The sequence below is a fragment of the Somniosus microcephalus genome, chromosome 12 (genome assembly GCF_052327205.1).
Source record: "Somniosus microcephalus isolate GS21.2 chromosome 12, FLI_Smic_1.0, whole genome shotgun sequence".
Taxonomy (NCBI): domain Eukaryota; kingdom Metazoa; phylum Chordata; class Chondrichthyes; order Squaliformes; family Somniosidae; genus Somniosus; species Somniosus microcephalus.
Window position 1 is genome coordinate 100497965 of NC_140998.1, and position 24090 is coordinate 100522054.

Here is a 24090-nt window from a genome sequence, read left to right on the forward strand (position 1 = left end):
ATCTGCTCCCCATCTCTTCTCATCACCAGCACTCTGCTTTGTCAACCTAGTCCGCCACATCTCAAATTACTCTTACTTCCCTTGCACCCTTACCTATCCCTCTCTCTCTATGTACAGAATCACTTCACCATCCTACTATGCACCCCTCACACTCGCTCTCACTATTATGCAAAGGCAACAACTAACAATGCACAGGGAGACACCTTGGTTTTGGCACCTCACTCCATCTTTGTCTCCCTCTAAGCTTCTATGTTATGGATTCTTTACACTCTCTCCATCAATCTTGCTGAAACTCCACTTGTGTCCCTCATTTCAGGAAAAGAGAGCCCACAATAAGAGGGAGAGAGGGAGGACATGAGGAGGCACACCATCCCTGGTGACTTTAGCAAACTCTGAAGAGGCTGCTCTCAACATTGTTGGAGGTGCAGAGGAGCTGGAAGTGGGGGACGGAGAGATGGGCACAGTAGAGCAAGCTGATGACAGAATAGATTTGCAACCCTATCATTTTGATTTCATGAGTGACTGATATGGCATCTGATGTTCATACAGATTGACTTCTGATCATCTGCACAATAGGATGTGTGCGCTACCTAAATATCACATGTCTAACTCATGCCTTTACTCCCCCACAGGACCATCTGAGAGCCCCCCTCCCCACTGTCCAGGAGGAAGAGCCGGAAGACTCCTCAGAGGAACCTGCAGCCTCTGAGGGAGCAGCGTCACCAGGACTCAGTGCACCCAGAACCAGCGCAGAAACGCACACCTCGGCGGGGCCCTCGCAACTTAGAGTAGTGTTGTCACTTGGTGTATCACAGCTCACAAGTGAGCATCAGCAGATGGTGGAGACAAGTACAGCAGTGGAGAGTCCTCGTCAGAGGTCGGTGGGCACTCCCAGCTCTGCTCAGCTGCATGTGGACCCTGTGCCTCTGGGGCCATCCAGAAAGAGAGTGGTGATGGAACTTCAAGAACAAGTGCAGAAGTTTCTGACAGGGTTTGTATCCACAGTAACTGCGAGTGTGCAGAAAATGGAGGAGTCCATCTCAAACATGAGCAATGCTGTGGTGCACGCAATGGCAAATGTAGGTGCCACCATGGAAAAGATGGCAACCTCCATGGAGGACATAAATCGCCACACTCAAATGAGCATGGTGATTCTTCTAAATAGATGATCTTCTATGGAAGTTAGAGGAGAGGAACCAGAGGTACATGGACATCTCTGTTATGAAGACTGTCAGTACAGAGATGGGTCCTCATGGCCCCACTGATGTGCAGCAATGTGCTCTCCAGCCACTTGCTAGCAGTGAAGTGCGGGTGACCCATGAGAGGGATGTTGGTGGTCGACAACAAGCAAGTGTGGGCTCCTCTCCACGTGCTCACACTACCATGCCACTGCGGAGACCTCGGTCAGAGCCCCAGATTCCGCACCCAACTAAGATGGCCGTCTCAGCCCCTGCGCAGCTGCAGGAGGGGCAGATTGTTGCGGAGCCCTCCCACACTCCCAAACTCAGAGGACATCCGCCAAAGGCGTCTAAGCAGGCGCAGCATAGAAGTAAGCAAGGTGCCTCTACATCTGCTGAAGTCACAGGGGATGCACCATGTAGAAGCACGCGTAAGAGAAAGTTAACACACAAATAGTCACAAGGGTAGTCACTTGGGTGTTTTCAACTTTTACAAAGTAATTTTTGTCATCGTGATTATAAATGTATTACAGAAAAGCGATGGCAAAGATTCAAAGACTTGGCCTATGTGTGCTCAGAAATGGAAGTTGCACATTGAGGGGTCAGGGTGCCTTTCATCTATAATGATGGTGGTGAGAGTGATGGGAAACCACATTTTATTGTACACGTGCTGTATGATGTGTAAGATTTGCAAAATTTGTGCATCTCCCTGAAGGTTATTATCGATAAAAGGGACCCTGCGTGGACATTTTGAAATTAAAAAGGGTACCCAAGATGGCGTCCATGCCTCGTGGCAGAAAGCCTACGGATCTCCAAAATGGATTCTGCAGCACAGACAGTTTGGAGGAAATCGAAACTAAGGCTGCAGGTTTCCTGTGAAAAGAACTTTTGTGTTTTGGGACCCAGACAGAACTGTGTATTATGTATTAGACCGAATTGGAGACAGATATAAATTCAATGAGGCCTACAGTTAAAGCCATCAAACAGTCTGCATACATAATCGGAAACAGATTAAGCACATCCATCGAGGCTGGACAAGCCCATCAAGGACTTTCAGGACAATACGAGTCAATTATCGGGCCGGTAGATGCAATTACCGGCCATCTAAAAATCGTCAGTATAGATTGCAACCATTATTTTAACTAGCCCGCCAAAATTAAAACAAAGAACTAACCTGATTTGGTGCGCAGATAAGGGTTTTTCGACGAAGGTATAATTGAAGGCCCCCAGGTAGCAATCGGTGAACTCCTGCTCTGCTCTCCTGCTGCTCTGCTGCTGTGCTGGTGTCGGTACTGCCGTTCCCCGGCTCTTCGGCCCCTCGCCCTCGTGGCTGCCGCTCTTCCCCCATCCCGCGCTTACCCCCTGGCCTTTGCCCATGCCCTCTGCCACTCTATCTGGACTCGCCCCGACACCGGGTCGGGCGAACACGGGCAATTCAGGCCAGGCGAAGCGGGACGCGACGAGGGGAGGAGAAGGGAAGGCCACCGGAGGGAAGGCCAACTGAGGGTAGGCTTCGAATCATCGGGCCTTCAGCCTCAGCTGACCTGCGACTATCTTCATGCAAACTCAAGCTGTCGACGAAGGACCATCCCTGCAAGGTAAAGTACCCAAGCAGAGACTTTAACTTTGGGGTACTCGAACCTGGACAACGCCCTTGCAGCACCCGGAGCCCACGTGACGACAGCAGGCTCCAGAGAGCACCAAGAGCGAACCCCGAACCCAGCCGCTGTTTTGAGTCTAAAAGAACCCTTTTTGATTGGTGAGCATGAATTCTGACCCCTCATAGCTTAACCTAGTTAGGTATAGGGGGTGGGATAAGGAAAAGGCGATTGTTAAGATAGTTGTTTTCCCTCGATGTGCCGTGTGTTCCCCATTCCCTGTATAAGTATAAAAAGTATTATTATGACTCTCTTGTAATTTTTGCCTGTAGAAGTGTGCACTAATAATTTTCCATAAGATTGTATCAAGTTTTCCTCTTCAATAAAAATATTGGTTTTGTTTGTATCCAACCACCTGTCTACTCGAGTCTTCTCTGTATCGCTGCCTGTATCTAAGTCCGGTGTCCAGAACCCAGGGGGCGAGCGATTCGAACCGCTCAAGGAAGGTAGTCAGAGGCAAAGCTGACTGACCCGAACACGCCTGTGCAAAACCCCCTACAGAAATGGCGACTGCGGCAGGACACCGGCAACAAGGTTGCGATACGGTAGACAGTGGTTCGGATGAGCGAACCGTGATGGAGGAAAGGATTTCTGATTATGTTTTTAGCAAGGTGAATATCACTAAGAAGTGGATCACCACTGGGTGTCTGGTAGATGCAGCAGCCAAGTGGACAGAGGGAAAGGAACACAAGAAGTCCTTAGAGAAAGCAGTTTGGCTGATGTGCTTTAAAAAGCAGATCCAGCTTCTCGACGGGCTCGTTGCCGCACAGGCAATCGAGTTAAGGGAGTCAGCCCTGGAGATCCAGGATAAGGCTCTCGTGGGGGAAAAGTTGTTAGTAGTTCTGCAGGCTTTGAACCAAGAAAGAGTACCTCTAGTAAGAGAACACAAGGCCCAGTTGGAATACCTACGGTGTCAAGTCACCAAGGCCAAGGGAAATGAGTCAAGGTTGCGGGAGAAAAATGCCCGCATGGCAAGGCAGGTTAGGGAACAGGAAGAGAAAGTGCAGGAGGTAAAAGCCGCTTACAAGCTAGCTAATGAACAGGGGTTTGAGGAGGCAGACCACGGCCACTGCCAAGAGAGGATAGAAAATCTGAGCCGGGCCCTCCGGAAGGCAAAAGGCATGGTATGCCTCATAAGTCCAAAGGCAGGTCAGGCAGATTTTATGGGGAACAAGGGGAGAGCAGTTCCAGTGTCACCGGTAGTGCCTAGTGTAGTGTATGTAACCGTTCTACCTTTAAGAGAACTATTTTATGTAACCGTCCACCTTTAAGAGAACTATTTTAGGTGTGGCACTACTTTATCCTGGCTGCTGTATACTGTAATACCGACGGTGACCACACCGGTATATAAGTGCTGTGGCAGAATTTATTGGGCAGATTCGCCCTGACCTTCGAATAGTAAAGTCCTGTTAAAGTTACTCTTGTAGTCTGTGTATTACTTCGCTATACAACCCACAGACTTTACAGTGGCGACGAGTTGATCTTACCCTGCGGCAACAATACTTCTGAAGAAGTAAACGAGCGTCGAGAAGAGGCACCCGCCCTCGTCGTTTTGCTGAGTGAAAACTCGAGTCAGCAGACCAAGAAAGGAGGAAGATTTCAAACATGAAGTCTTCCATCAGCAACAGGCACGGATTGTCCCTTCTGCCACAGTGGTGAGTGAGCCGATCAACACGAGAAGCAAGTCGGCCACGGTGACTGTGAGTAAAGGGAAAATAGAAACAAATAAACGGAGGATAAGGGCGGTGCACTCGACCACGGTCGAGGGGGAAAGGAGCCGGACAGAAGTCGGGCCCAGAGGCGCTGAGACTGGGGCAGCGTGGAGCAGAAGCCGCGGTACAAGCGGGCTGGGGAGCGTCGTGAGACGACTAGACCGCGACGGCGAAAAAGGCCGGACAAATACCGCGACCATGAGGCGCTGCGACCAGGATCGTAAGGCGCGGGAAGATATAAACATAAATAAGCCACGGAGAATTCAGCCACAGCTGGTGAGGAAAGCACCGGACTGCGAGAAGCTGGGAGGCGCGATTGGGGTGAAAAAGGCCAGACAGTGACTGAGGCCACGAAGCGCTGCGACCGGATCGTAAGGCGCGGGAAGAGATAAAAATAAATAAACCGCGGAGAACGCAGCCGCAGCCGGGGAGGAAGCACCGGACTGCGAGAGGCTGGGAGGAGCGATTGGGTGAAAAAGGTCGGACAGTGACCGAGGCCACGAAGCGCTGCGACCGGGATCGTAAGGCGTGGGAAGAGATAAAATAAATAAATCGCGGAGAACTCAGCCGCAGCCGGGGGGGAAAGCACCGGGCTGCGAGAGGGCTGGGAGGCGCGATTGAGAGCCGCGCGAACGGGAGAGACAGAGCCCGAGAGAGAGCGAGCGAGAGCCGCGCGAGCGGGAGAGACAGAGCCCGAGAGAGAGCGAGCGAGAGCCGCGCGAGCGGGAGAGACAGAGCCCGAGAGAGAGACCGAGCGAGGTTCCGGCCAGCGGCTTGCAGCAGCTGCCGTGAAGGACCAGGAGCTGGATCTGTCCGACGCCAACTGGTTGTCCCCAGCGCCGGTTGCCCCTGCCGAAAAGAAGAAGGGGGGGGGGGACAAGGAACGCGATCGGCTTTTCTAGCGCGCGCTTCAGAATAAACTGAAGCCGGCGCACAGGCTACAAACCCTGTAAACCAGCGGTCGTCGCCCGAGGGCAAAGCTTACCCCTCCCACCAGAGGAAGAAGTCAGGAGCGGGAAACCGCCATTTTGCCAGTAGGGGGGAAGAAGACAAGCGCGGGAAACCGCCATTTTGCCAGTAGGCGGGGAAGAAGACAAGCGTGGGAACCCGCCATTTTTGGAAAAAAGAAAAAGTTAAAAAGTGAAAGAGAAATCCTGTTGTTTCGCAGAAAGATAGTGAGAGGTAGTGAAGATGCCTAAGCATGGTAACATCAACAACTTCGATGCCGAGGTGGAAGATTGGGCCACGTACGTAGAACGTATCGAGATATATTGTGAGGCCAATAAAATAGAAGATGATGATAAAGCTATAACCTTGCTAAACTCGAGGGGCGCGAAGACATACGGGTTATTGAAGCATCTTCTATCACCAGCTAAACCGGCGGATCAGACCTTCGCTAATATTGTTGCTGTTCTGAAGGATCACTTGAACCCCACACCGCTGATGTTGGCGGAAGATTCAAATTTTATGCGAGAACGCAACGGAAAGAGGAAAGCAATGCGGAATACTTGGTCGAACTGCGTAGATTAGCGAAATACTGCCAGTTTGGAGGAAATCTGACAGAGGCATTGCGAGACAAGTTCGTGTGCGGGTTGTCGAAGGAAGGAACGCAAAAGCGACTGCTCGAAGAGAACGACCTTACACTTGATAGGGCTGTCCTTATTGCAGCATCACACGAAGCCGCAGCGAAAGGAACTGCGGAAATGCAGCTAAAGGCAGCGGTACTCAGTGTGGATCAAATTACTTCGGGTACAACGAAATGTTATCGTTGTGGGAAGACAACACACGACCAGAACCAATGCTGGTTTAAAAACCAGGAATGTCAAAAATGTGGCAAACTGGGGCACATAGCTAAAGTATGCCGGTCAGGAAAGAAGACCAACAACCAAAAAAAGCCATCACCGGAAAAGTACAACAAAGTACACAAGGTGGCTGAGAAGAGTTCAGACGAACAGAATTCGGATTCAGACCCAAACGGCCAGGAACTGGGTAGTCTGAGAATTCACAATGTGAGTAAGGAAGCTGACCTACAAACTATCTGGGTCATGCTAAAAATAGCCGGAGTCCAAGTAAAAATGGAGTTGGACACTGGATCAGCCCTATCAGTCATAAATCGAAGGGATTACAACCGGCTATTCTCACATATACACTGAGAGATACCAAGTTCGTATTGCAGACATACATGGGGCATAAAGTATACCCCATGGGAAAGATAAGAGTTAAGGTGAGAGACAGGGGCAAAGAACACCCCGGAATGGACTTATACGTACTACCTGAGGGAGGACCACCACTTCTAGGACGGGAGTGGATCAAGAAAATAGACATGGAATGGCACTACCTCAAAGCAATAACGAGTGAGGACTCGGGGCAGACAATCAGCTCAGACTCTGAAATGGATGACGATAAGACCAGCCCAAGCATGAAAGACAAGGCTAAAATGAACTTGCTGACTAAGGTTGGTAGAACGAATGTGGGCATAAAGGCTTATGCTCCAGAGGAGAACAAAGTTTCAGAACAGAATTCCTCTGAACAACAACAACATAGCTTGACAGAGAATTCTGAGTCTGTTCAAGTTACAGACATATATATTACTGAGGAACATCGAGCTCGAACGCAAACTTATTTCAGATTACGACAGCAATTAGAACAATTGAATTGCCGTCTCGAGCAAGAGATGAAAGCAATGAAAAAGTTCTATGATACCGAATGGGAGAATCTGGAAAGACAACAGAAGCAGCTGGGGAAGAAAAAGGAGCAGGAGCACACAAACCGTCTGCACGAGGAGGCCAAACGAATCAAAGCTGATTCGGCTTCTGAAGGGGCGTGCTCCAATCCGGTGGAACAAGATGTGCCGCAACTGAAGGCGCTTGTTAGCAGGTTGCAGGCAGAAAAAGCTGAGTTGGTCGACATGACTTCCGAGCTCCTACTGAAGTTGGGTGCAGCATCACCGGACGATTCATTAGTGGAAATTTGAATGATGGGGGCTGCGGATGATGGCGAAGTAGAAGCAGCAAAGGAGCCCCAGGACAAGGTTCTAAACAGCCCTGCAGCTAATGGAAAAGGGATGAGGACAGAAGAGTTAACAGTCAGCCAACTCCTCCAGGGCAAGGTTATAAACAGCCCTGTAGTTAATGGAAAAGGGATGATGGCAGAAGAGTTAACAGTCAGCCAACTCATTCATATGCTGAGGGATAAAACTCTAAAATGGGAAAAACTTAAATACGAGCCTCAATCTTCAAAGGGAAGGGAGCTCTCAAAAGTCATTGGAAGAGCTGAGGTGGCAACCCAGACTGAGAAGTCTGCAGCAGAACAGCCCTTGGATGCCAAAAGTACGCTGACGCACGGCAATGCAGAACAACAGAATACTGAAACAGCTACTTCAGTAGAGGGATTGAATAGTCCGATCAATCAATCTCCGAATGAAGTTGAAGTATTGAAATCACAAATGATGTCATTAGTAAAAGACTTGCAGGAAGCCCAGGAAAAGCGGGATGAAGCTGAACACATGAAGAAGTCTCTTCAGGAAAGATGTCAGGATTTGGAACAAAAGTTGGCTAACATCCAGCTGGGTAGGGAGGAAATAGAAGACCCTCCCGCTGGCTTAGCTCAGGACGACACCGAATATGACCATGACCTGTTGAGCGACACCGAATATTACGAGGACCTGTTCTGCCCAGCTTGTGATGAAAACTCCCAAAGCGCAGAAACCTTGATGAATCACAAAAAGTCTAAGGAACATCGGGAGATGGTGGCGCTACTACGGGAGGAACTGTGCAGGCAGCTGGCAGCTGACAGTGGAGCCCAGAGAGTCTCCAAGAAGCAGAAAAGGAAAAGACGAAGCAGAAAATAATGACCATCTGAACCATTATCACCTCTACCAGACCACGCACGTGCTCCCTTCGAATGGAGCCAAATCAGTTGGAAGTAGAAAAACTTCCCAAGGAATCCAGTGGTTTTTAAAAGTCAGCAATGCTGGTTCAGGAGTGACGGAAGTTCAAGCTGTTAAGTTTAGGGAAGGACTATTGGATGAGTCACTCCAGCAACGTGAACCGACTACACCACCGGGAACTGCTACACCACGGAGGCGTTGTCCGGACTGAGTTAAGAAGCACAGGAGACGCCTCCACAGAGACTAAATCTGTGAACTGTTTTCCACAGAGACTGAAATTGTGAACTGTTTTCCACAGAGACTATATCTGTGAATTGTTTTACATGAAGTTGAAGACATGTATGTTTAATGGAGAATAAGTATGTTGTAAGCTAAAAAGGGAGGATTGTAGTGTATGTAACCGTTCTACCTTTAAGAGAACTATTTTATGTAACCGTCCACCTTTAAGAGAACTATTTTAGGTGTGGCACTACTTTATCCTGGCTGCTGTATACTGTAATACCAACGGTGACCACACCGGTATATAAGTGCTGTGGCAGAATTTATTGGGCAGATTTGCCCTGACCTTCGAATAGTAAAGTCCTGTTAAAGTTACTCTTGTAGTCTGTGTATTACTTCGCTATACAACCCACAGACTTTACACCTAGGGACGACCCGGTTGAGAGAGAGGAAACCTCATGACCACCACCTATAGCGCCAAGTTTCAGCACGGTTTGGCAGCAAGGCGGGGTGGAGCCAGAGGTGGAGGCGGAGGTAGAGCAACCCCCGCCCGAAAAGTCAGAACCGGAGCTGATGTGCCCAGCACGGCATCGGAGGTTCGGCCCACCCTCCAATGGCGAAGATGAGGGACCCCTCCAAAACAGTTCGTATTACCCTTTAACACCCAACAGCTTAGGGTTATGGTCAACCATGTCCCGAAGCTTTCCGCCAAGGGAGACCCCTTGATCCACTTCAGGGAAATAGAGCAGGCCGCCAGCATCAACGACTGCGATGACGCTGAAAGGGCCAAGATGCTGCTATTCTCCCTGGAGAGTAATCTCCTCCAATCCCTCTCTGAAGAGTGTAAGAGGGGACAGAGCGGGTACGAGGAGCTTAGAGACGCGGTTCTGGAGGCCATGGGGATGGATGAGGGAAGTGCTTTCTCCTGCGTGGAGAAGACGGTACAGCTCTCAGGGGAGACCCCGCAGGCTTTTGCGGACCGGTTGTGGCCGGTATACTGGAAAGCCTGCCCGGGAACGCGGGACCGGGATTCCTGAAGCGGGATTCTGACGCATTAGCTCCGTTGTCTAGTGGCGAACAGCTTGCCACAGATCCGGGCCAAGTCAGAAGCCTGGTTCGACCCCAAAGACCCCCAGACCAAAGAGATCATGGTAATTAGACAGCTCACTCTGGCCTATAAAAACGATAGGGGAGCCGATGCACACCCACCCAAGGGTAAGCTGCATGAGGTGAAACCCAGACCGGGTAGGAAAGAGTGGCACCAGGAAGGGAGTAACCCCCCCAACACAAAGACCAATTGTTATGGGTGTGGGAAGGATGGTCACTGGCGGAAGGAGTGCAAAAACCCTTGGAAGGATAACAAGGGAAAGAATTCCACAGCCCCAGCCCAAAAGGCGGGGGCAGGACTCCCTCCCGCAGAGGTCGAGTCATTTTTGGACGCCATGAGGTCCATATTGACTGGCCAAGGGAGAGTAACAGCCGCCATCGGTGCTCTGACCCCGTCAGCCCCATCCAACCCACAGCCCTGTCTAGAACCAGCGCAGCCTGTCGATCTGTGTCCCTTTGAAAATGACGAGGGGAGCAGGCCCTGTGTTAAGATGCGGGTGGAGACGGTGCAGGGGAGATATTCGGTGGACACTGGAGCTTCCAGCACGGTGGTCCCTCCGGAAGACCCGACCAATCCACCCAGATCTAACGAGGTCGCATTTAGCCCAATGGGAGCCGCAGGGAACGAACAGGCTGGGGAAATGGCCAAACTTTTGGCCAAGCTTTTGGGATCCCTCTCTACCACGTGAGAGGTTAACCAAAGGACCAACGAGGTAGCCGAACAGGGAGCCAGGGAAGGAGAGTTCTGGGATCCCTGTAGAGCAGGCCCGGTAGCCGCAATCTGGGACAAGGATGCACACGGGGGGTAGTTTTGGGCCCGGACCCAAAGTGGGTCCGGATCCAAGATCCCATCTGTAAGACTGTCCCGGTGAGAAAAGAGAAAAGACAGCCCCTAGAAGGTCCGCTCGGGGCACCGGGCAAGCCTTCAGCACAGGTTTTAAAACAGGCCGCTGGTTATATCAACCAGTGCAAGCTGTTTCAGCCTGAAAGGGGAAAACAGCCAGTTGGGGTAAGGTCTGAGGAGAAAGATCCTCAGCCCGCAGCACGAGCGAGTTCACAGACTGCACAGGCAGGCGCTGTGGCTTGCTTGAAGGGAGGGGCCATCCAGCCCATCGATTGGGACACGCCCCCACTCTTCTGGGATCCAGACAAGAGGGAGGGACTTGAGGGCGAAAACCCCGCCCCTAACCAAGGTGTAGAGAGGAAGGGAACCGAGGTCGAAAACCCCGTCCCGGACCCAGCCATGGGACCTGAGGGCGGAGACTCTCAGCTCGCAGCAGCAGGCTGCGAAAAGTTACCTGCCCCCAGCCTAGGTTCGGGAGGGGTCAAGCCCGGGGGAGCAGCGGTTCGGGTAAAAGGCCCAGCGGCCAAGAAAGCCCCACCCGCCAAAGCCCCCAGAAGGTCCCCGCGGACGCCCCAGCCGAGAAGCCATGGCCACCAGCCCATCAGTTCCCAAGGGCCGCCCCTCGAGCCAGGGAGAGGTCCAAGGACAGAGGTCCTCAGCCAGCAGCCTCGGGCTGCGAGGGACCAACCGTGAAGGACGGTGCGGTCACGCCAGGGATAGCGGCGAGCCGCAGTCTGACCAGGGATTAGCCTGGCCGCCTGGAGACGGGCGGCGGATGTATATAGTTGGTTTAAGTTTAAGTAAGGTGTAATTGTTTAGCTTAAATTTGGGTGTTTGTAATTTAAGTTAAATAGGGTGATGGGTAGTTTTAAGTTAAGCAGTCTGTTAAGAGTGTATATTTGGGTCGAGGTCGCGGGACCCAACCATGCCTCACCAAGCCAGAGAATCTCTTGGGGACCTGGCTGCATGTTTTTTTTACATCTTTTTGCAGAAAGATGTTCGGGATGGAATGGATCGTGGTCCTATTCACCCTAATCAGGATGAATAAGGAGAGGAGGGGCGACGTCCAAGACTCCCACATCTACGGGTGTTCAGGAGACAAGGCACCCCTGGCGATCGATGGGAGCGGTGAACGGGATGCGGAGGAGACCGCTGTCTACTTCCACAAGGGAAGGTGGCCAGGATGGTTGGGGTCCAATTCGTCTCAGTACTCCAGACAGACCGGATTCACGTACGGGGAAACCTCCCTCCTGTGCCCCCGGGTGCAAGTCATTTCCACGAGGGTCAGCGTCACCGTTGGAAAGCGAATATGTTTAACATGAAAAGGACACATTCCACTGGACAGATGGTGGTGGCTCAGAAAGTTGAGCAAGGACATGAGGAACCCCGAAGTTGAATGGGAGCATTTGGGTAATAACACCCATCGGACAATTACTGGGACTCATGGAGGATTGAGTGTATGCTGGGAACCAGACCAAGGGATTTACATCTATATGTGGGGGTCAGAGACAGTCTGCCCTGCAGGCATATCCATTATGTTCCACCGGCAGTGGCACGACACCGGGAAGGGGATAAGGTGGGATGCCAGCTGGAAGGTGTGTGTGGTCCCGTATTCCCAGATCCCAGTCAATGCCACTGAGCTGGTAACCCGCCCCTGCCCACGGCGCAGGTGGCGAGGTTATCCAGGGAGGATTGCCCCACCATCACCACCAAGGGACCAGGGAATGGATTGGTACTAGTCCCCACCGATCAGATGCTGTACCAGGGGGTACACTACGCGGTAGCCTCCGTGATTTTAAATCTCACGGAGGTACATTTACCGGAGTGGTGCCCCAAAGAAACAGAGCAGTTATACCAGGCCCTATTAAAAGACATGTTCAAGAAATTTTACGAGTTCGATTTTGCCCACGTGGACAAGACCGAACTCTACACCACACGCCGGTAATTTTTGGGTAACCCAGGGAGGCAAAGAAGAGGTGTATGGAATGATGTTTTTACTGCGTTTAACACTGGGTCCTCTGTCATCAACAGCTTGGATGACATAGAGCTGCAGACCCAGATAAACGGTTTAAAAACACAGTTAAAAAGGATATTACTGGATGAGAACAAGGTAGTGGGCTCGGAGTTGCATGAGGACCAGGCCATGACGGTCCATTTAAAAGAGATCATAGCCGAGTTGGAAAAGCACGCAAAGATGGTAAATGGTAAGGGAGGACAGAAATGCTTCTGACCAAGCTGCGCAGAATGAGGTGTGCATGTTATACAGGGCATGGTTACTGGGCGAGGGCCGCAGTAATCTGGAGGATTTAAAACAAGGTTTGGTCCCCTCCTGGATTAGCAACAAGCACCTTGCAGCCCTCCACCCTTTTGAGAACGCATTGAGCCCGTGCCAACTCCGGCTAGCCTCCGAAGCCTATCCAGTCCCCGTGGATTGTGGGCGGTCCAACCACACTATCATGGGAGTAGTAGTTAGGATGCCGGTCATGGGTAGGATAGCCCGACCCGCCCCGGTATACAGGGTTGAGAACATTGGAGTCATTCAAGGGGGTGCACACATTCGGTTCACAGCAGTCCTGCCTTACATCATTAAGTGGGAGCATGCTATGACAGGTACTGACCTCTCAGGGTGCCGGAGCTGGGGAGCACACATAATCCTGTGCCCCCAGCACTTGAATGCCTTCTCAAGACCGCAGTGTGGGTTCAGAGATGCTGACGCGAAGCCTATAAATTGCACCATGGAGGCAATGGCACAAGGCCATGTTCCCCCGCAGGTAGCATATATAGGGGGTGGGACATATTGTGTCACCACCGGCGCGTCCCACTACCAGCACGGACAGCACAGCTGGTGCCCGGTTAGTGACAGCAGTTTCTGTTTTAAACCCAAGGCAGAAGTTCGAGTGGCCCAGGAGCAAATTGTCCCCATCCCTGAACCCTCCACTGTTCACCTCAATGTGAAGGAGAATTTTACGAACTTGCAGAAGTACATTGCACACTTTGGCTATGAAATTCCCCCTCTCCCTGAACATTTGACCAAAATTCTAAAAGCCGTCATAGTTTCACAGAAACATTTCTACACTCTCGAGCAGAAAACAGTAGTGATAGGGACTAAGATATTAGATATTGTGACTCCACCCTGGTGGAACCTTTTCAATAATATAGAGGTCCCTTCGTGGATCAGGCTGGCTTCTCACATTCTCGTGGTTTGCCAGTTAGGAATAGTGCTGTATTTAGTTTGCATTCAGTGTAAGGGAAAAGGTCGGTGGTCAGAATTCCGAAACCAGAGCTTTTGGAAAGAACATTATGTAAAGGTGGAGGAAGATACGCGGTTTAAGTTTCTCCCTGTTTTCAATTGAAGAGTTATTGTTTCTTTGTGTTTGTTATTTTCAATTAAAGGTTTTTTCTTTTGTTGTTTTCTTTTGCGACGCGGTTTAATAAAGGTATGTGTACCAAGTGGTGCAGGGGTGTAGGACCCCCTCCATGCTTGGATGTGTGTGTAAAGCCTGTAATTTTACTCCTTGTATGCTGATGTACACTACATTTTCGCGGAATGGGAAGTGCATGTGTCGTGGGTGTATCGGATAGATAATTACAGGGGAAGGTGGACTATGGAGGGTCAGAAAAATTTTGCTCACCTTGAAAAGTATGATACAGGAAACTTCGTGATATCCAGCACTGACGGAACTGGCGTGATGCTGATCTATGAAAACTTCCGGACAGACCAGCGCTAATGTTGTCAGATACGGAGGTTTTCATCTCCGTATCTGACAACAAACACTGTTGCTTAGCAACAGCTTGTAAACAGTTGGCCCGTACCTTGGAAGCGTCTCTGTAGCTTAGCAACAGCTTCAAAGAGGCTTTCCAGAGACTGACTGTTTAAAAAAATGCTAGGAGAAGAAAAAAAAAGAAAAAAAACATAACAAAACGGCTGCTGATTTCTGCCGTTAGATCGAGGTTTCCGGATATACAACCTCCGGATAAACCAAAGTTTCCTGTACTTCAAGCAGGTTTTAGTATCACAGGGGGGAATGTAAGATTTGCAAAATTTGTGCATCTCCCCAAAGGTTATTATCGATAAAAGGGACCCTGCGTGGACATTTTGAAATTAAAAAAGGTACCCAAGATGGCGTCCGTGCCTTGTGGCAGAAAGCCTACGGGTCTCCAAAATGGATTCTGCAGCACAGACAGTTTGGGGGAAATCGAAACTAAGGCTGCAGGTTTCCTGTGAAAAGAACTTTGTGTTTTGGGACCCAGACAGAGCTGTGAATTATGTATTAGACCGAATTGGAGACAGATCTAAATTCAATGAGGCCTACAGTTAAAGCCATCAAACAGTCTGCATACATAATCGGAAACAGATTAAGCACATCCATCGAGGCTGGACAAGCCCATCAAGGACTTTCAGGATAAAATGAGTCAATTATCGGGCCGGTAGATGCAATTACTGGCCATCTAAAAACCGTCAGTATAGACTGCTACCATTATTTTAACTAGCCCACCAAAATTAAAACAAAGAACTAACCTGATTTGGTGCGCAGATAAGGGTTTTTCGACGAAGGTATAATTGAAGGCCCTCAGGTAGCAATCGGAGAAGAAGGAACTCCTGCTTTGCTCTCCTGCTGCTCTGCTGCTGTGCTGGTGTCGGTACTGCCGCTCCCCGGCTCTTCGGCCCCTCGCCCTCGTGGCTGCCACTCTGCCCCCGTCCTGCGCTTACCCCCTGGCCTTTGCCCGTGCCCTCTGCCACTCTATCTGGACTCACCCCGACACCGGGTCGGGCGAACATGGGCAATTCAGGCCAGGCGAAGCGGGACGTGATGAGGGGAGGAGGAGGGAAGACCACCGGAGGGAAGGCCGACTGAGGGTAAGCTTCGAATCATCGGGTCTTCAGCCTCAGCCGACCTGCGACTAGCTTCATGCAAACTCAAGCTGTCGATGAAGGACCATCCCTGCAAGGTAAAGTACCCAAGCAGAGACTTTAACTTTGGGGTACTCGAACCTGGACAACGCCCTTGCAGCACCCGGAGCCCACGTGACGACGGCAGGCTCCAAAGAGCACCAAGAGCGAACCCCAAACCCAACCGTTGTTTTGAATCTAAAAAAACACTTTTTGATTGGTGAGCATGAATTCTGACCCCTCATAGCTTAACCTAGTTAGGTATAGGGGGTGGGATAATGAAAAGGGGATTGTTAAGATAATTGTTTTCCCTCGATGTGCCGTGTGTTCCCCATTCCCTGTATAAGTATAGTATTATTATGACTCTCTTGTAATTTTTGCCTGTAAAAGTGTACACTAATAATTTTCCATAAGATTGTATCAAGTTTTCCTCTTCAATAAAAATCTTGGTTTTGTTTGTATCCAACCACCTGTCTACTCGAGTCTTCTCTGTATCGCTGCCTGTACCTAAGTCCGGTGTCCAGAACCCAGGGGGCGAGCGATTCGAACCGCTCAAGGAAGGTAGTCAGGGGCAAAGCTGACTGACCCGAACACGCCTGTGCAAAACCCCCACAGATGTGTTAAGAAGGTCGGCCAGGCATTCATTTCCATGTGCCAGCCACATAAGAACATATGAACATAAGAAATATGAGCAGCAGTAGGCCATTTGGCCCCTGGAGCCTGCTCCGCCATTTAATGAGATCATGGCTGATCTGATCTTGGGCTCAGCTCCATTTCCCTGCCCGCTCCCCATAACCCTTCACTCCCTTATTGTTCAAAACATGTGGTTGATGCGTAAAATTACATGAATCTGGCATGGATGAGTGCATCCCTTGTCTCACGGCCAGCAATGTGTTCAAGTGCTGGTTGAATTGGCACATCCGCCCCTACCAGACGTCCCTCATCTGCTGCCTCCTTCTCTACCTCTTCCGAGGAGGCTGTGTGCTGAGCCACTTGTTCCTCAGGCAGTGCTAAGCCGCGCTGCTGTGCGATGTTGTGCAGGGCAGAGCAGACCACGATGATTCTGGAGACCCTAGCTGGTGCATACTGTAGAGCTCCACCAGATCTGTCAAGGCATCTGAACCGCATTTTGAGCAAGCTGATGGTTTGCTCTATTATGCTTCTGGTGGAAATGTGGGTCACATTGTACCACTCCTCAGCATCGTTTGATGGCCCCCTCATTGGTGTCATTAGCCATTTTTTCAGGGGATAGCCCTTGTCTCCAAGGAGCCAGCTGGAAAGTTAGGTTGGTGGATTGACGAGCTGGGGCACAGTAGACTGCCACAGGATGAAGGAGTCATGGCAACTGCCAGGGAACTTGGCGCAAACATGCATAATGTTCTTCCTGTGGTTACACACCAGCTGGACATTAAGGGAGTGGAAGCCCTTGCGGTTGACAAATATAGCTGGGTTGTGATTGGGTGCCCTAATGGCCACATGTGTGCAGTCTATGATGCCCCGCACCCTTGGGAAGCCTGCCGTATTTGCAAAGCCAACTGCATGCGCAGTTACACTTGCTTCATCTGTGGAGAAGTGGATGTAAATGTGCGCCTTTGCAAAAAGGGCATCGGTAACCTGCGTGATGCAAGTGTGTCCGACCGGCTGGGAAATGCCGCTGATGTCGGCTGCTGATCCCTGGAAGGACCTTGAAGCAAAGAAGTTGAGGCCGGTGGTGACTTTAACAGCCACTGGTAAGGAGTGGCCACCCGTTCCTCTGGGCTCCAGGTCTTGGTGCAGCATTGTGCAGATATCAGCGACTACCTCTCGCGAAAGTCTCAGCCTCCTTTGGCACCGCTGCTCACTCATAGAAACATAGAAACATAGAAGATAGGAGCAGGAGTAGGCCATTCCGCCCCTCGAGCCTGCTCCGCCATTCAATGCGATCATGGCTGATCACCCAAGTTCAGTACCCGGTTCCTGCTTTCTCCCCATACCCCTTGATCCCTTTAGCCTTAAGAAATATATCCAACTCGTTCTTGAATATATTTAATGAATTGGCCTCTACTGCCTTCTGTGGTAGAGAATTCCACAGGTTCACCACTCTCTGGGTGAAGAAATTCCTCCTCATTTCTGTCCTAAAAGGCCTACCCCTTATCCTTAGACTGTGACCCCTGGTTCTGGATTCCCCAACCATCGGGAACATCCTCCCTGCATCTAGTCTGTCCAGTCCTGCCAGAATTTTATAAGTTTCAATTAGATCCCCTCTCATTCTTCTAAACTCAAGCGAGTACAAGCCCAATCGACCCAATCTCTCCTCATACGTCATTCCTGCCATCCCAGGTATCAGCCTGGTGAATCTTCGCTGAACTCCTTCCATGACAAGAATATCCTTCCTCAGACAAGGCGACCAAAACTGCACACAATACTCAAGATGTGGTCTCACCAAGGCCCTGTACAACTGTAGCAAGACATCCTTGTCTCAGTTTTGAAAGTTTCAATGAGATCGCCTTATCTGAGGAAGGATATTCTTGCCATGGAAGGAGTTCAGCGAAGATTCACCAGGCTGATACCTGGGATGACAGGAATGACGTGTGAGGAGAGATTGGGTCGATTGGGCTTGTACTCGCTTGAGTTTAGAAGAATGAGAGGGGATCTCATTGAAACGTTCAAAACTGAGATGAGGAGAAACTTCTTCACTCAGAGGGTAGTAAATCTATGGAATTTGCTACCCCAGAGAGCTGTGGAAGCTGCAACATTAAATACATTTAAAATGGAGATAGACATTTTCCTAGCAGATAAGGGAATTAGGGGTTACGGGGAGAGGGCAGGGAAGTGGGCGTGAGTCTAGATTCAGATCAGCCATGATGTTATTGAATGGCGGAGCAGGCCCGAGGGGCCGTATGGCCTACTCCTGCTCCTATTTCTTATGTTCTTATGTTCTTGTTCCTGTACTCAAACCCTCTCGCTATGAAGGCCAACATACCATTTGCCTTCTTAACCGCCTGCTGCACCTGCATGCTTACCTTCAGCGACTGGTGCACAAGGACACCCAGGTCTCGTTGCACTTCCCCTTCTCCCAATCTATTGCCATTCAGATAATAATCTGCCTTCCTGTTTTTGACACCAAAGTGGATAACCTCACATTTATCCATGTTATATTGCATCTGCCATGCTTCTGCCAAATCACCCAACCTGTCCAAATCATCCTGTAGTTTTTTGGCATCCTCCTCACAGCACACACGTCCACTCAGCTTTGTATCATCTGCAAATTTGGAGATATTACATGTAGTTCCCTTGTCTAGATCATGTTGAGGAAGCTCATCCTCGGCCTGTAAACCCTGTGTTGGGGGTATCTCCTGCGGCGAGGTGCAGCCCTGCGCTGACGCCCTCTGTCCTGTGCATCATCAGGTGGCTGAGAAGGAGGTTGGCGCTCCTGCTGTTGTACCTGGTTCTGCTGCTGCCGTGGCTGCTCTTCCTCTGATTCTGAGGACCAGGATGAGTGGGTATAAATGGTTCCCATCCCGCTGGTATTTATCTCAGTTGAGGAAGAGATGTTATAAGCACTCAGCTAATGTGGCCAGAGGGTATTCCAAGGTGGTCACAGTGCATATGGATCTCAGCTTAAACACTTACAAGCTCAATAGACCTGCAAAATGTGTCCCAAAACCTCAAAGCACAAAGCTATGGCATCTGAAGGTCAGCCATGTTGCACATCTGCTTTTATGCTGCAGGAGCAGCTGTCAACAATTCAACAAGTTGCTGAACCCGGCACAATCAGCTGGCGTGTTTGTCGCATGACGGGCAACACGCTGAAAATGTATTAAAATGGGAAGAGCCAGTAGAAAAAGGGATTATCTAGGCAGTTTACAAGCTGTTAGCTGCCTTAAGTGCCTCTCCCGCTGTTTGGTGTCGGGTCTGATCGGGACTCGCAGACTTTGCAAAGTTGCATGGAGGCGGGATGGCAGTGGATTTTAAATCCCGACCCGCCTCAAAACCTGCCCTCTGAGCGCCGGCAAAATCGCGGCCTCAATTTCTATCTAATGATCTCTGCTAGGTGTCAAGTGATGACTGGATTAGTCTCAATTGTGATGCTACTCATCACCATGACCAAATAGCCCATCGACACCACTTGGGCAACGTACTGGAGGTTACACAATGACCATGAACCATACCCCAACAGGAATGAATAGGACGGGAGAAAACATGGCTCAAAAAGCTTCTTAATACTGTAGCATTGTTGCACTTTGTGCATTACCAGCCATTGCAGATCCTTAATCAGTAGAGTTGTATAGCAAATTGATCAGTAGCAGTGCTTAATAAAATAGTTTAGTGTTAAATTACGAGAGAGCACTTAGCCTTAAAGATATTGTTTGATATATTGGAGTGAAATGCACAAAATTCAGAAATAAAATCTACATATGCAGACATCAAAGAAATTCTAAACATTATTCTATAGCTGGAGCCTCACATAATAGTGTCATAATGCTGTGCTGATGTAATGCATTTGGAGTTTTAAATTGAAAACATAGAACAACTTGAAGCTTATTAGAGTGTTCAAGAGGATTAGGAATTGCTGTAGCTTGCTAAGCATATTTAATAGTTATTCTATTTCATGCAGTGTGTTAATATCTGAAAAATCATATCATTTTCTTACAATAAGGAAGTGTTTAACACTTGAACTGTACTTATTTCATTGACAGGCTTTGCCATATAGGTCAAGGATAATTTATATCTGCTCTGAAGGAACTGCTATGATTGCTTGAGCTGTTCCATTTTTTACTAAAATATTCTGACCTTTAGACTGCAGTCATGCTGCCACTTTCACATCAATTCTAAACAGTTTGAGGTATGCAGGTACAGAAGTAGCAAATAACTTTAACTAAAGCCAAGTGATGTGATCCATAGAAGCTTACAGTAGAGAAACAGGCTATTCAGCCCATCATAGCTGTGTCAGCTCTTTGTGAGAGCAACCTAAAATTAACCCCACTGATCTTCTCTCCTCCCATGGCTCTGCTTCAAATATTTATCCAATTTTCCCTTAGAAGCCACAATGGTCTCTGCCTCAACCACTCCCCGTTGCAAAACAACCTGCTGCATAAAGACATTTCTCTTAACCTCTCTCCTCAGTCCCTTAGTGGTCATTTTAAACTGATGACCCCCTTGCCACTAACTCCTCAACCAAAAGGAAATAGGCTTTCCTTATTCACTCCTATCAGAATTTTTAAAACCTCCATTTAAATTTCCACTTAGCCTTCTCTGCTTCAGTGGAAATAGTCCCAGTATCTCAAGTATCTCAAGTCTCTCTTCATATTTTTCCATCCCTGGTATCATGCTGGTGAATCTAAATTATACACTCCCAATGACTTTAATGCCCTTTTTATAATGGGGTGCCCGGAACTATACACAGTACTCTGTGGTCTAATCAATGTTGTATATTAATTCACCTTCTCTTCTTTCATATGATAGTAGCAAAGCAAATCAAATGTCAATATCTAAGTCATATATCCAGGCCAAAGCTTCTGGTGTAACAGTGTGGATTTCCTGTAGGCTGTCTGCGAATTTCCTCTGAGAGCAGTGCTCAATGATGCACTCCAGCATCTGAATAGGAGCTCCACAGTCGCATGATGGGGATAATTTAATCTTCCATCTATCGAGAAGGTGGCAGCAGCTACCATGACCGGTTCTGAGGCATTTGATGGTTGCCCACTGTTTGTGAAGAAGGTTTGATCCTTCAGGTTGTACTGTGGGGTCCTCTATAAGGTATCCATTCCATATTTCACAGTTCTTCCAAACATTTCGTCATTGGTCATCAAGGCTGAGGGGAGATCACTGAAGGGCTTCAGCGACGGTCCAAAATGGCTTTCTAGATTTGAGACGGGTTGATGGTAGGTTGTTTAAGTTGGTCTGGATCGGCATGTCTTTGCTGGTGTAACGGTTGTATTCTCTGGAGACTGCATATTCGCAGCGTAGGTGTGGTGGTGCGATGTTTGCAAGCACGGGCAGCCAAGGTGTTGGTGTCGATAAAAGCGTACCAGTGTTCATTCTCACAGTAGAATTCAGCTGGGCATCAACGGATTTGACATGCGGACTTGATAGCTATGCCGGAGAGCAGTACTCTGCTGTAGAGTACACCAGGGTGAGTGCTGCCATACGGAAGGTTTGAGCGTCTGCTCCCCATGTGGATCTGGCGAGTTTCTGGATCAAGTTGACCCTACTGTTTAGTTTCTTCCCAAGATTCTGGAGATGCTGTCTATATGACAGGGTACGATCGAGCATGACTCCTAAATAGGAGTTTTTTTTGGCATGGTTTACCTCTGCATCGCAAAAGGAGACTTTCAAGGCTTGGTTTACTTGATGGGTGTTGAGGCGGAATGTCGATGTTTGTGGGTTTGGCCAAAGTCGCCATCGGCGGATGCAGGTCTCCATCCTCTGTAAATCACTGGTCAGGGTCTCCTCGGTGATGGACAGATTCATGTTTTGCGTGGCCAAAGCAATGTCATACGAACGTGCGGGACTCTATTTTGGGCAGGTCATTGGTGTAAACATTGAATAACATGGGGGCCAGGACAGAACCCTATGGGAGTCTGTTGTTCAATGTCCTTTATCTGCTCTTCTGGATGCCAGTGTACACACGGAAGCGTCAGTTGCTAAGCATGGAGTTGAGAAGATGGATCATTGTTCTGCAGGGTAAAATGGTGGAGAGTTGGAAAAGCAGTCCATGCTTCCATACTGTGTCATACGCTGCTGACAGGTCCACAAATGCTATGGCGGTCTTGAGTAAAGAAGGAATGGTTGGCTTAATGATGGGGGCTAGTCTGTGGAGTAGTAGCCTCGCCAACACTTCATAACAAGTGCAATATTATATTTTTATACTTAATTCACCATTACTTCTTTACTCTTGAACTCTGTGCCATTATTTTAAAAAATTGATTGCCCTTTTTTACGGCTTTATCCATCTGCAATTGCACTTTGAGGGAATTATATATTTGCACCCCTAGGTCTTTCTGTTCATCCATACTCTTCATTAATTGTATATTCTCATTCTTTGTTTTTTGAACCAGAATGTATTAACAATTATTCATATTAAATTACACTTGCCAACTGTCTGCCCATTCGGCTAACCTGTCTATGTCTTCCTAACTCTCTTAGAGAACCTCTGCTATCTTTTACACTCCTTCTCACTTTTTTCCAAACCTCCTACTTTTGTGTTGTCAGGAAATTTTGAGATTGTATACCCTATACCCACATCCAAATCATCATCTCTATATACTGAAACAGAAATGGACCCACCACTGACCTTGGATTACACAACTTCTAACCTTTCTCCAGTCTGAGCAACACCAATTTACCCTAGCTTTGTTTCCAATCCATCAATTAACGTTGTATTCATGCTACAACATTTTCCTCTTATACCATTCATCTGAATATTTCTAACAAGCCTCTTGTGACACACTTTATTGAACACCTTCTGAAAATCCATATAGACTTACATATACTGCATTCCCTTTAGCTATCCAAATGGCCACTTCTACAAAAACTCTTTTAAACATATCAAACATGACTTGCCTTTAACAGATCCATGCTGGCTGTTCTGGATGAACCCATGCATTTTTAAATGCTTACTACTTGGACCTTGATTAGGATTCCACAACTAACATTAGGCTAGCTAGTCTATAGTTAGATAGCAAAATACTGCAGATGTTGGTTTATACCTGGTTTATTCTTCTCTCCCTTCTTGAACAAGCGCATGACACTAGCTACTCCCCAGTCCCCTGGTACAATTTGTATATTTAAGGATTAAAAATTTGTGCTCAGAACCTCTGCTATCTTTCCATGGGCTAGGATATATGCCACTAGAAGAGCTTGGTTGTAATGATCAGTAACCTGTCATTCTAGAATGGTACACTAGGTGGAGCTGTATGTTGCTGTATGTAGGAGCTGTATGTATATAAGAGTGGGACTACCCACGATGCACTAGGCTACCCACAAGGCAGTAGTCAAGATGGATGCTGTAGAAGTCCACATGGCATGAATAAAGTGACTAGCTCAAGCTAGCTGTTCATAATGAAAACGACTAGTTATTAATGAACATAACATGGTACCAGGATTGGTAAAATCTGCTGAAAATTGTGAAACGCGACATGGAGACTTTGCAGACACTGGAGGGTTTGAAACTCACGGGGAATGTCGACTGCAATTGGTGGACTTTCAAACAACAATTCGAACTCTACTTTGCTGCCATCGGATTCGGTACGAAGCCAGACGCAAGGAAAATAGCGTTGCTGCTTACGGTTGCAGGCCCGCAGGCGATAGAGGTATTTAATATGTTTGTATTTGATCAAGAGCAGGACAGAAAAAAATTGGACGATGTGCTAAAGAAATTTTGATACACATTGTTCTCCCAAAAAGAACGAAACCTATGAGAGGTACGTGTTCTGTTCACGGACACAGCAGCAAAATGAAACTTTTGATAGCTTTATGACCGATCTGAAACTGAAAGCACAGACATGTAATTTCTCTGAACTGAAATTATCCATGATTCGTGACCAGATTGTGTTTGGTATTCATGATAAAAAGGTCAGGGAACGTCTGTTGAGAGAAACTGAACTAACA